Here is a 15014-nt window from a genome sequence, read left to right on the forward strand (position 1 = left end):
TAAGACACTACCCGCATGACAGGGTCTCTCAGATGATGCTAGGCTCTATCTGCTACTGTGTCTTCGGGTGTTAATGGTGGACAGGTGACTTGAAATCTAGCTGTCCAACGGTTTCTGCCGTAGGGCATAGAGTTACCCCCACAACCTTGGTCTTCTGGCTACTGAAATTCTACGCTTCAGCGTGGAGGAAGCTCAGTCGCAGCTTCCCTCCAGCTCTTAACTCTCCTTTGCTCCTTTTCCTCCACGCTCTCTACAGCTTATTCCATCCTTTTCTCTCTCCCTTCCAGGAGTTGCAGCACCTCACATGGCTACAGGGACCCACTCTTTCCTCTCTCAGACTCTCTCACAGACTAACTGCTGTCCCTGCCTCTGGCGGACTCCTCTACTTTCCCTCCAGCCAGAATATATATAGGGGGCCACCCACAAACTGGATCAGAGCTCCCAATTCTGGCCTGGAGTAAGAACAAGTTGCATGTTTGTGATACCTGATAAAGGGATCCTTCGTCACTTCCAAGCGTGGCATCACTCTCCCTGTGAGGAAAGCAATGCCACTGTAACGACCAGGAACCTGGGGTGTTACAGTAGCGTCTCCCATACTGTAGACCACCAGGGTTAAACCCAGTAAAGTCTTCTCTACACAGCATCCTTCTTTCCTCCAGGCCACCAGAGCTTCCTCCAGTATCCCCCCATCTCCTTTTCCTTGGTACCAGGTGCCATGTTTACTTCTGTACGATTAGTGGAGGTACGGGGGGCTTTGTGCTTCTCTCCTCCAGAATTACCGGGGTGCAGTGTGATCATCACTCGTCTCTCGATCCGCTTTTTCCTTTTCTGTCTCGGTTGTTAATGATTCAAAGATGTAACGTCTGGAGACTTCACGCCGCGGCGGATGCTGCCGGCCGCAAATTTCCCTCTTTTATTCCTGACCTCCATTGTGTGTTTTTCATATTTTTGTTCCAGCAAGTGCGATAATGGTGTCTAATGAGCTTCTGAAAGGGGGAAAATCTTCTGTGACATTTCGCCTCCTATTATGTATTAAAACTGGCAATTTCACGAATCTCTTTCCTTCCAGAGACGCCGGATAAATTGTGAAGTGTAAAGAGTGAACATGTCTGAGATTTAGAGAACTTTCACTGCATCAAGAATCTGCTCCGAGCTTATTATCTGTTACATGGGACTGCGGGAGCCAGCACTGTGCAATATATGGTGTTACATGGGACTGCAGGAGCCAGCACTGTGTAATATGTGGTATCACATGGGTCTGCAGGAGCCAGAACTGTGCAATATGTGGTGTTATATGGGACTGCTGGAGCCAGCACTGTGTAATATGTGGTGTTACATGGGACTGCAGTAGTCAGCACTGTGTAATATGTGGTGTTACATGGGACTGCAGGAGCCATCACTGTGTGATATGTGGTGTTATACATGGGATTGCAGAAGCCAGCATTCATATCTGTGATGTTACATGGGACTGCAGGTGATGTCCACTACATTATCTGTAGTCAGAGAGTTATCACTGTCTGTGGTGTTACATAGGACTGTAGGTGACATCTCCTACATTATCCGTACTCAGAGCTATCACTGTGTTATCTCTATTGTTACATAGGACTGCAGGTGACATCTACTACATTATCTGCAGTCAGAGAGTTATCACTGGGGTGTTACATAGGACTGCAGGTGACATCCACTACATTATATGTAGTCAGAGAGTTATCACTGTGTTATCTGTGGTGTTACATAGGACTGCAGGTGACATCTACTACATTACCTGTACTTAGAGAGTTATCACTGTGTTATCTGTGGTGTTACATAGGACTGCAGGTGACATCTACTACATTATCTGTACTCAAGGAGTTATCATTGTGTCATCTGTGGTGTTACATAGGACTGCAGGTGACATCTACTACATTACCTGTACTCAGAGAGTTATCACTGTGTTATCTGTGGTGTTACATAGGACTGTCGGTTACTTTTTCTTCCATCTTGGAGGTCTCTGTAGTCCTTGGTTTTGGGGACGGTCGTGTCTGTGACTCCCTCCAGTCCTCGCCCTCTCAGGTGTGGGTCGCTCTCGGGGCTGCATTATGTCCCTCTGGGTGTTGCCGTTGAGGACACACGGGGTCCCTTGTTGCTTAGTGTCAGACTGGCCTGTGTGTACAGGTAGTCGCTGTGATGGAGGCCGTCGGTCATGGCGTTGGTGTCACCTCGTGTTCCTGTGTACCGTACAGCTGAATAACCTGCGAATGGCCTAAAATATATTTATAATAATGTCACAACTTTCTTCAGATCCTGAATGGTGAAGTGTTGCTGATTCTCCATGTTTTGGCGCCTTTATTGTGCAGCAGGCCGTGCTGACACAGTGCAGAGCGCGCGGGTCATGATGGGGCCCGGAGCCACACTCATCTGCTGATAAAATATTTATGTAAGTTAATTTTGCCCTTGTTTCTGTGTATAAAGGACACTGATCGCTGCGAGACACGAGAACAAGCGGGATGGATGCCGATCCTGCAGGAGGTGGACACAGGACGCGGTCGCTGCACAGAGATGCAGGCGCCAAAGTGAGTTCTGCAGAGGAAAGCGCTGGAAACCGGCAAAAGGTCACATGCATAATTATTACCCAGAAGTCAGTGCTCCTGACCGGCAGTAGTGTAACGGCACATGACCCCCGAGCGCAGAAGAGGCAGAAGCTGCAGATTGTGCTGTGGGCTTCAGTTACACAGGTTCTCTAGTCGCATCAAGAGCTGCAATCACAATTCTGCAGATTTCCGTTCAGCTTTTGGGTTGCAATGTTTGTCTTCTCGCTTTTGCTCTGTAATGGGCCAGTGTTTGAGCATCATCTTGTCTTATACTCCAGTCACATCCAGAGCTGAAATCACTATTCTGCTGCTTTCCTGTTGGGTCTCGGGCTGCAGAATCTCATTTCTTCCAAGACACTTTTGGTGGCACGCATGGGATTATACTCTAGTCGTATCTAGAGCTGCATCTGTAAGAAGAGGCACCGGATCAGGGGTACCTTTCTTGCACCGGGTCTGGAACTGTCGACTGTCGGGACAGTCACCTTTGTTGTCTGGGGGAAGGCTAAGAGACTCGGACCAACCTTTGCACTGGACAGTAGGGGGCGTAGTTAGCATAAAAGGGAGAGAGCGCATGAAAAGGAAGGGAGCTTTGGTGGGAATACGCAGTGCGCAGCAGGGGAAGTGTGGTGTTCCGTCCCCTGAGCACCGTGGCAGCGCAGGCCCAGGCTTTATTATCCCTGCTGCGACTTACAGAGACTGTGACCGGAGAACTTTATTCTGCCCGACGGCTCCCAGGACACCAGGTACCCGACACTGCGGGCCAATAGAGAACGCGCTCATGCTGCCTAAGAAACCCTGGGTAACTTACTGAGAACTGTAATCTTACTCACCCGCCTATTTCTGCCGAGCTGCGTTAAGCCCCGGCAGAGTTGAAGACCGCTTTTCACCCTCAACCCACATCCTGGACCGAGGACCCCGTGCAAGACGTCAAAGACCCATCACCAGGAACCGGATCATCAACGCCTGCAGGACGACACCGGATTCATCACGTGTAGTGATGAGCGAATATACTCGTTACTCGAGATTTCTCGAGCACGCTCGGGTGACCTCCGTGTATTTTTTAGTGCTTGGAGATTTAGTTTTTATTGCCGCAGCTGAATGATTTACATCTGTTTTCCAGCATAAGTACATGTGGGGGTTGCCTGGTTGCTAGGGAATCCCCACATGTACTTATGCTGGCTAACAGATGTAAATCATTCAGCTGCGGCAATAAAAACTAAATCTCCGAGCACTAAAAAATACTCGGAGGATCCCCGAGCGTGCTTGAGAAATCTCGAGTAACGAGTATATTCACTGATCACTAATCATGTGGTGACCGCATTGGCACCATCGTTAGAACCTAAGACTCTGCAGGAAGCCGTCAGACTGATAAGTTTACTCTTTATGAACAGTTGTTATATTTTTTGCCCTCATAACCTCCCTCAGCACACCTATTGTGCCCCTATCACCTGCCATACCCCTGCCTCTACTTTTCCCTCCCTGCGGGGAGTAAACTCCTGTATCACTAAAGCTAACTTTAACTCTTGCTCTGCCTCCTATCCTTTACTGCATCCCGCAACCTGCTCACACATCCACATTTTTGCTGCTTTCCTGCTGGCTCTCATTCTGGAGGTTCCCACTTCTCATTTTTTCGCTCCGGCTCGACACTTCATTCTCCCTTCACATTTTGAGCAGCATTCAGATTTCTGCAGTTTTCCTATTCTCTCTTCTACTTCCTCGGTCAGTGTCGGTCACATCCAGAGCTGCAATCCTAGTTCTGCTTTATGTCTGCTAGCTCTCAGGATCTTCTTTTCCTTGTGTCCCTGCTGCACGGATAGTGTGGTCAGCATGGTCTTGGGGTCCAATGGCTGCTGTTACCGGGGCTGTGCGGGTAGTAGAGGGGTCTACATGCAGACCCCATAGGGGGTGCAGACATGGTGCGGGCTGCATACACTGGAGACATGAGCCTTGTGCAGACACTTCCCGTCCTCGTACGTCATGCTCTGATTATTTGGTAGGAATTGGATGTTCTGACTGTGCTGAGGCTTCGTGTGTCACGGTGACACGGAGTAAGACGGCCGAGAGCCATTACTGTGCTCACGAGGATGGCGGCTTATTCCTGTGATTTGAGACAAAGACTCGCACCCCTGGAAATGAGCGCGAGGCGCAGCATCAGCACGACGTAATGTCTTCTGCCTCGGTGGGGTTTTGCGAAGGACGCGCACATTTATTATCACCAACGTTTTTCTCGTCTCTCGGAGATAGATTATTTTAATTCCACCGAGAAACTCCGCTAATAATTCTTGAGATGTAGGAAAATATGAAAGTGCGGCTCTGGCTGAGACTACAGATCACCTCCAGAGATCGGCTGCATATGATGGCGTGGAGATCTGCAAATACATTTTCCTGTGCATCTTGTACTTTTCCATCCCTCACACTCAGTCACCTTCAGAGCTGCATTCACAATTCTGATAGTTCCAGAATACTGAGCTCACATTTTCCTGTTTCCCATCATAGAGAGTCTGTACAGAATATTTATAATATGAAACCAGAACCATTAAGTAAATGTGTGCAATTAAATATAAAAAGTGGCAGTGGGGTAGATTGTCAGGACCCTCAGAAATAAATAAGGGCACTACATGGAGGCCTGTACTGCTGCACTATGATGACTGTATGTAAGGTACTAGCAGGAACGCGGGATGCAGTGACGAGCAGGAGGCAGAGCAAGAGTTAACGGGTTTCATATATGTATTTATCTCAACAGTAAATACTCCAGGCAGGGAGTAAGGGGGTGTTCATATACAGGCCGACAATGTATATATAGCAATAAAGTAACTACAATAGGTGAAATAACGGGTTAACTTATCAGGCTCTGCTTCCTGGATGATGGTGGCTGGAAAATTCCACGATGGCGCCGTAGGTGGCGCAAAAAGTCTCTGAGCCGGTCTTGGAGAAAAGTGTAGCATTGTCTCTGTACGGCAGCGGTGTATCCTGGTCTTCTTACACGTGGTCCTATGATCCTGGAACGAGGTGCAGTACGGGGGAAGGTCAGCTGCACAGCTAAGGATGTACAAAGTCCCGGAGTGGAGGCCACAGTCTCACCACTGCGAACCACATGCAGCGCCGGATCAGCGTTGCAAAGAAAGTCAGCAGATGTCCGATGTACCAACCGGTTAGTGCCGTCAAGGCCGGGGGATAGCAGGGAATTGGTCTCTGGAGATGCACAATTTCTATGCGCGGGGATGAAATGCTGCAAAGTGGGTCTGTCAGTTGGCGTCGGTCAGCGGAGAGGGAGTCAACCTTCTCCTGTAGCATACACTGGGTCCCCGCCAAAAGCCCCGTTCCCACGCGCTCAGTCTCTTTTATATCACAGCCACCCCCAACAGTCAGGTGCAAATGTCTACTCCGTTCAGAAAGTGCTTCCCCCGGCAACAATGGTGACAGTCCTGACGGTTCCGGCCCAGACACGCAAGAGATAGTGCTATTCTGGTCCATCTTCCCACATGTACAGTGGGAACTATGATGACTGTACATTGGGCACTATGATGACTGCACATTGGGCACTATGATGACTGTATATTGGGCACTATGATAACTGCACATTGGGCACTATGATGACTGTATATTGGGCATTATGATGATTGTACATTGGGCACTATATTGACTGTATATTAGGCATTATGATGACTGTATATTGGTCACTACATGGAGGCCTTTACTGTGGGCACTATGATGACTGTACATTGGGCACTATGATGACTGTATATTGGGCACTATGATGACTGCACATTGGGCACTATGATGACTATATATTGGGCACTATGATGACTGTACATTGGGCACTATGATGACTGTATATTGGGCACTACGATGACTATATTGGGCACTATGACTGCACATTGGGCACTATGATGACTGTATATTTGGCATTATGATGACTGTACATTGGGCACTATAATGACTGTATATTAGGCACCATGATGACTGTACATTGGGCACTATGATGACAGTACATTGGGCACTATGATGACTATACATTGGGCACTATGATGGCTGTACATTGGGCACTATGATGACTATATTGGGCACTATGATAACTGCACATTGGGCACTATGATGACTGTATATTGGGCATTATGATGATTGTACATTGGGCACTATATTGACTGTATATTAGGCATTATGATGACTGTATATTGGTCACTACATGGAGGCCTTTACTGTGGGCACTATGATGACTGTACATTGGGCACTATGATGACTGTATATTGGGCACTATGATGACTGCACATTGGGCACTATGATGACTATATATTGGGCACTATGATGACTGTTCATTGGGCACTATAATGACTGTAAATTTTCTTGAAGGAGAGATACACCTGTTTGTCAAGCTACGTGGTATATATGATTATATGCCCATGTGGCTTGACGTATGTGGGTGAGACTACCACAGCAGTTAAGATCCACATTAGTAAACATAAAAGCACTATTAGGACAGGCTTGACGGATCTACCGGTTCCAAAACACTTTCTAGAGATGAGGCATTCTGTGAATCAGCTTCGATTCAGGGTTATTGATAGTGTCCCCCCGTTGAGGAGAGGAGGGGATAGGGTGCAGATACTCTAGACAAAAGAGATGAGATGGATCTACACATTGGGGTCTTTGCAACCTAAGGGTTTGAATTTGGATTTTAATCTATTATCCTGTGTTTAATATGATCTATACCCCTTAGGGCAGCTGGTTCATCAGTGTTTGTTTGTTTTTATTCTGACATTGGATTTGATGACATTTTTTCTAATGTCGTGTTTTTATTTTTATTTTTTGCAGGTACTATGGGACAGTCGGTGGCTAGATGGGATGAACTCGATATTGGATAGAGGATTTTCTTATAGAATCGATTAATGAACGGATGTTTATTGATAATTTTTCTCCTTCTATGCCGTCCGACTGTCTCATTGTACTGTAAATTTGTAATAGGTTGTGTTTTCTCACTTCTTTGCCGGCTTTTGTTTTTGCTATATACCGCATTTCGTGGGGGTTAAAGGTTTTTCTCTATATGATATATTGCTAATAGGGATGGAGATCTCTTTTGTATATATGTATACCCCTTTCAGGTGGATGGGTGAAGCCTGCGGTGTCTGCGCTCGCGCGTCTGGGCCCCTAGGAGGAGCCCCTTTCTGGGTCTTCTCCTGGCTTTGATGCGCCTGCGCGTCAGTGCAGTAGCTCCCTGTGCACTTACTGTTAGGGCGCTGCATAGTTTGATAGGCTGCGCCTGCGCGTTAGATTACATGGGCGGGCCGGCACTTCGGTCCTGCGGTGGTGGCTTGTCCCGGACGTGGTGCGCCTGCGCGCCTCTACGGCGCCTATACACTGGGTGGCCGGAAGGTTGCGCGTGCGCCCGATGTCATGGGGGTGGACCCCGGCCGCGGTCATGTGGTGGTGGCTCGCCTTGTGCCCTATGCGCCTGCGCTCTCCCACGTCTTGCTGGGTGAACCTCAGTGACCCGGAAGTAATATACAGGGACTGAGATTATTTAGAAAGTAGTGCACTCTGGATTGGGCGGTTTTTGTGGGATAACATGTACCGGATGGCGTGATAGGGTGCTTCTTCACTCTGGCGCAAAATACCTGGATTGGATACCGGGATGCTCCGATACATCCGATTGGCCGAGTGTTCCCATGGTGACGAAGATGCAAGAAGCAGCGGCTCGCCGATCCATGAAGAATATAAGAAGATCTGTGCATATATATGGTGAAGAGTGGGGTTTTTAATCTTTAATATGGGTGTTTGCTGATAATGTTACTATATATAGATTACCGATGTCTGTTATTTTATGTGATATTTGTTAATTGCTTTGTGTGGGCGGCATCTGGTGGTGATTGGTGCACTGTGTGGCATCCACACTACTTAAGATAGGCCCCCTATGCTGTACTGTATGCTTGACAAAGACCAAGTGGTGGTCGAAACGTTGCTGTGTCATGGCTTAATAAAGCTTATTTTCAAGCTTTCTACACCTGGATGGAGCGCTGTTCATTCTTCTTTGATTGATTTGGCTATATTCGGGACGGTTCCCCGAATGTTGAACGGGCGCCCCAGTACTGAGAGTGCTGTCAGTTTTCTGTTTTTTTCTGTTGGACTATTGGAACCTGGACTGACGTGCACCCTGGACATAGATATGGAGGCGAGTGCCAATCTAGAGGTGGGTGATCTAGAGAACGCCATGATTTTTTCGTACACTGATGATGATGCTGCACGAATTTTGTCTGGGTCTAATATGGACACTGCTTTTTTGAGTACACCTACGTCTGATATGTTGAGGAAGAAATGGGAGAATGAGAGGAGAAGGCTGATCTCTCTAGAACTCCATGTTGTAACCCTGACTGAGTACTATAGGGCACGGAGGATTCCGAGGGGGCTTCGGCCACATCTGAGACCAACTCTGCTACCAGACAATGTGCAGTTCTGCATGAAATTCGAATCAATCTCCAATAAGTATGCTTTTGATATAATGCTTTTGAATATCGAATTCCTGAAAAGGGAGATGGAGTTGATTAAGAAAAATGTTAATGATCTTGAGGCACAGATCCTAGTGCAGCTGACAGCACAAGTCTGGGGTCCCCTGAAAATTAAGGTCGAGGAGAATCTCGTGAAAATCAGGAATGCTGTAGATAAGCCCCTGATGCTGGTGGGCTTCGCTCACCTTCGATTTTTGTGGTGACAGGTTCCCTTTAAAGTAACCGCTATAACCTGAGCCTCTGACGCCCCCACCCACTGCCTCATAAAATAGATCAGCTCCAGAGCTACACTCCTTGTTATCGCCCAGTGGACAGTGATAATTACAGAAGTTATGTTACAACAATGCGCAGAAGAATCAGTCACTAACCCCACCGTCACCCTCCTCTATTATATAGTCAGATAGTCATTTTGATGGGAATCATGTAATATCCGATCCCTCCTGCAGAGGTCGCTCCAGAGTTCTTATACAATGAAGAACTGTCCCTTTAATGTGATCTGTAGCTGTATTCCATGGTCCTCTCTGGCCCTGCTGCTTACAGTGTGCGGACGGTGGTGATGTAATGGTGTGCTGACACAAGTGGTGGCGTGCTGGCTGGGAAGTGGCGCGGCTGTGGCATGCTGGAGGGTCAGTGGCAGGGCCGTGGCATGCTGGCTGGGAAGTGGCACGGCCGAGGCATGCTAGTGGAGCCATGACATCCTGGTCGGTCAGTGGCGGGGTTGTGGCATGCTGGCTGGAAAATGGCATGGCCGTTGCATGCTGGTGGAGTCGTGGCATGCTGGTGGGTCAGTGGGGGGGCCTTGGCATGCTGGCTGGGACGTGGCAGGGCTGTGGCATGCTGGCTAGGACATGGCGGGGCTGTGGCATGCTGGGTGGGATGTAGTAGGGCTGTGGCATGCTGGCTGGGACGTGACATGCTGGCTGGGGCATGGTGGGGTTGTGGCATGCTGGTGGGTCAGTGGCGGGGCCATGGCGTGTTAGCAGGGACGTGGCATGCTGGCTGGACCGAGGCGGGGTTGTGGCGTGGTGGCTGGGATGTGACATGCTGACTGGGACATGGTAGGGCTGTGGCATGCTGGCTGGGACGTGACATGCTGGCTGGGACATGGCGGGGTTGTGGCATGCTGGTGAGTCAGTGCCGGGGCCATGCCGTGTTAGCGGAGATGTGGCATGCTGTCTGGACTGTGGCGGGGCTGTGGCGTGGTGGCTGGGATGTGACATGCTGGCTGGGACATAGCTGGGCTGTGGCATGCTGGTGGTTCAGTGACGAGGCCGTGGTGTGCTAGCGGGGCCGTGGCAGGGACACGATAGGGTCATGGCGTGCTGGTGGGGACGTGGTGTGCTGGCGGGGCCATGGCATGATGGCTGGGACGTGGGTGGGCTGTGCAATGCTGGTGGGTCAGTGGTGAGATATGGTGTGCTGGCGGGGACATGGTGTGCTGGTGGGGACGTCGTGCGCTTACATAGCTTTTGTCAACCTTAGTTAATCTCCCTTGTATGAAATTACTGTGAGATTTCCATTAAATCCCTCTTTCTTTTGCAGAGCTGATATTTGATGGGTAATTACCTGATCATTTTATGGCTTTGTCTTCCTTTAAGGGATATTTCTTCGCATTCTGACCCCCATTACTCCTGGCCGGGGCGGGGGGAGGAGACTCGTAATGACGCTCATTAATCACCAGCGGATTGTGCAGGAGCGGCCAGGGTTGCGCTGACTGACAATGACACCTTCTCTACTGACGTCCTTCTCCCGCTCCGGTGGGCGCTGAAGCCTGTGGTGGAATCCGGCACATTTCTACTCACTGATATTTATATGAATCCAGATTCTTTGATTTCGGAACCCTCCAGATCATAGCCATTTTCCAGCAATTTAGTATCGATTTACAGATCTAAATAATGGAAAGCAAATCTTCTGTTTGCATCACATCATATACTCCAGTCACATCCAGACCTGCTGCCGGACTTTATGGATTTCTTGTTCTCGGAGAGGAGTGCATTGTGGAAGCTTCGATTTTGGATTACAGACTTTAATTACAAAGGGAAATAGGAGTTTGTTATAAAGTCGTGGAAACAAGTTTTCAGACTGAATCAAATTTTGCTTTTCACAATGTCGCAGCTTCAGTTTTCATAGTTGTAATTTGCACGAATCCAGATTGTATAGGAGAATGATCAGATGAAATGCAAAAAAATAGTGATTCCTCACCATGAAAATGAACTTATTTGTAAGGGTGTGATCAGGACGGTCTTATACCTTCCCATGAATTGTAGGGTGAATATTAACATGCGGATGTATTGTGTTTTAATGGTTTAATGTAAAATGCAGAGAGTGTGATAGGTACTAATGCTGCGGTGTGGGTACTAGGATGGTAATGCCGACGGTAACCTGGTACACTCAGCTCAGGGGTAGGAACGTTAGGGCAGATGGGCAGCAGTGGGCCTATTGGTGTTTAAGGGATATGTATAGTGTTGGTATTGTTAGTATAGTGTTAATGTAGCAAAGTAATGCAAGTTGTGTCCTGGAATGTAGGTGAAAGGTTAGATCATCCCAGCAACAGACTGCAGGAACAGTAACAGCGTAAATGTTTTGGACCAGACCAGTATGGGAGCAGGTTGGGTCAAGCAAAAAGGAGAAGCATTTCCTGGTTTTAGTCACAGTGTTAGGCTGCCGACACACTAGCAGTATTTGGTCAGTATTTTACATCAGTATTTGTAAGCCAAAACCAGGAGTGGAACAATTAGAGGAAAAGTATAATAGAAACATATGCACCACTTCTGCATTTATCACCCACTCCTGGTTTTGGCTTACAAATACTGATGTAAAATACTGACCAAATACTGAAGGTGTGATGGCAGCCTTAGTATGTGAGGTTTACGTGAAGCTCAGGTTGAAATTGCAGTGGGATGTTGGCATGTGGAGGACATAGCGTTTAGATATTCCTGTAATGTCCTGGCCCTACAGCCTAGACTAGGCACTGGGAAGTGTGCCTTATTCCCTTCCATACAGGGAAACCACATGAGGGAAACTTAGTGGATCTCGGGAATGCTGCGGGGCCAGATGGGAAATCCCTGGGGCTGTCAGAGGACTCAAGCGTAGGGATAGTCCGAGCTGAATGTAAGTGAATGCTTGAATTGTACTAAGTTGAAACCGGAGGGTGCTGTCCCTGAAACTGATTGGTAAAGACTGTTGTATAACTGTCCAGTAAAGTTGAACTTGTTATAACAAACCCGGTTTCCCCTGATTTATGTGCTTCTGATCCTGGACCAAAGGACGTTAATACAGCGAAGGCCTCTAGCCTACAAGGTGGTACAATGCAATGTATACAGCCCAACACTTGTGGACTGAGACACTGTTTATTTGTAGGGAGCCAGGGTGACGTGACGGAGCGCCTCGACCATGACTACCACCCAGAGCACCTTACATATTCACAAGAACACCATTTCCACTTAACGTCATCCCTGCATCAAAGTGACTTGCTTACATCATGTAAGAAAGTGTTACAAGGACAAGGCAGCTGATGGCACTCTGTCATGCTGATTGGACTACAGCGCCCTCTGGTGGCTTTACATGAACACAGGTGCTTGAAATCATTTTTCATCTTCTCAGTGTCGTAACTAGACTATGATGGGTCCTGGTGCAAGATTTGGATGGAGGCCCTCTCCCCTATCCTGGTATGTGTGTGTATATATAATTATAAGGTCCCTCATCCTGGTATACATGTCCCTTATGCTGCCTGGGCACCATCCTGGTATATACATCCCCGATCCGGTATATATGTCCCTTATGCTGGGCCCCATCCTGGTATATATATCCTCCATCATGGTATATATATCCCCCAACCTCGTATATATCCTTTGCCCTGCCTGTGCCCCATCGTGATAGATATACCCCATCCTGGTATATATATACCCATCCTCATATATATCCCTTGCCCTGCCTGGGCCCCATCCTGATAAATATACCCCCATCCTGGTATGTATATCTGTTATGAACGGCAATTCAGTACTACAATGGACATAGCGGTCAGAGCACATACAGTGATCTGACAATAACCCAAAATCATAGAACGAGCTCTGAGACGTGGGAACTCTGCAGACCGCAATCCCTAATCCTCTCCAAACAACACTAGAGGCAGCCGTGGATTGCGCCTAACTCTGCCTATGCAACTCGGCACAGCCTGAGAAACTAACTAGCCTGAAGATAGAAAATAAGCCTACCTTGCCTCAGAGAAATACCCCAAAGGAAAAGGCAGCCCCCCACATATAATGACTGTGAGTTAAGATGAAAAGACAAACGTAGAGATGAAATAGATTCAGCAAAGTGAGGCCCAAATTTCTTAACAGATCGAGGATAGAAAAGGTAACTTTGCGGTCTACACAAAACCCTAAACAAAACCACGCAAAGGGGGCAAAAAGACCCTCCGTACCGAACTAACGGCACGGAGGTACACCCTTTGCGTCCCAGAGCTTCCAGCAACAAATTAGACAAGCTGGACAGAAAAAATAGCAAACAAATAGCAAAGAAGAACTTAGCTATGCAGAGCAGCAGGCCACAGGAATGATCCAGGGAAAAGCAAGTCCAACACTGGAACATTGACAGGAAGCCAGGATCAAAGCATTAGGTGGAATTAAGTAGAGAAGCACCTAACGACCTCACCAGATCACCTGAGGGAGGAAACTCAGAAGTCGCAGTACCACTTCCCTCCACCAACAGAAGCTCACAGAGAGAATCAGCCGAAGTACCACTTGTGACCACAGGAGGGAGCTCTGCCACAGAATTCACAAAAGTACCCCCCCTTGAGGAGGGGTCACCGAACCCTCACCAGAGCCCCCAGGCCGACCAGGATGAGCCACATGAAAGGCACGAACAAGATCGGGAGCATGGACATCAGAGGCAAAAACCCAGGAATTATCTTCCTGAGCATAACCCTTCCATTTAACCAGATACTGGAGTTTCCGTCTAGAAACACGAGAATCCAAAATCTTCTCCACAATATACTCCAATTCCCACTCCACCAAAACCGGGGCAGGAGGATCAACAGATGGAACCATAGGTGCCACGTATCTCCGCAACAATGACCTATGGAATACGTTATGTATGGAAAAAGAATCTGGAAGGGTCAGACGAAAAGACACAGGATTAAGAACCTCAGAAATCCTATACGGACCAATGAAACGAGGTTTAAACTTAGGAGAGGAAACCTTCATAGGAATATGACGAGAAGATAACCAAACCAGATCCCCAACACGAAGTCGGGGACCCACACGGCGTCTGTGATTAGCGAAACGTTGAGCCTTCTCCTGGGACAAGGTCAAATTGTCCACTACATGAGTCCAAATCTGCAACCTGTCCACCACAGTATCCACACCAGGACAGTCCGAAGACTCAACCTGTCCTGAAGAGAAACGAGGATGGAACCCAGAATTGCAGAAAAATGGCGAAACCAAGGTAGCCGAGCTGGCCCGATTATTAAGGGCGAACTCAGCCAAAGGCAAAAAGGACACCCAGTCATCCTGATCGGCAGAAACAAAGCATCTCAGATATGTTTCCAAGGTCTGATTGGTTCGTTCGGTCTGGCCATTAGTCTGAGGATGGAAAGCCGAGGAAAAAGACAAGTCAATGCCCATCCTACCACAAAAGGCTCGCCAAAACCTTGAAACAAACTGAGAACCTCTGTCAGAAACGATATTCTCTGGAATGCCATGTAAACGAACCACATGCTGGAAGAACAATGGCACCAAATCAGAGGAGGAAGGCAATTTAGACAAGGGTACCAGATGGACCATCTTAGAAAAGCGATCACAGACCACCCAAATGACTGACATCTTTTGAGAAACGGGAAGATCAGAAATAAAATCCATAGAGATATGTGTCCAAGGCCTCTTCGGGACCGGCAAGGGCAAAAGCAACCCACTGGCACGAGAACAGCAGGGCTTAGCCTGAGCACAAA

Source organism: Ranitomeya imitator, chromosome 1, assembly GCF_032444005.1.
Source record: "Ranitomeya imitator isolate aRanImi1 chromosome 1, aRanImi1.pri, whole genome shotgun sequence".
NCBI classification, from domain to species: Eukaryota; Metazoa; Chordata; class Amphibia; order Anura; family Dendrobatidae; genus Ranitomeya; species Ranitomeya imitator.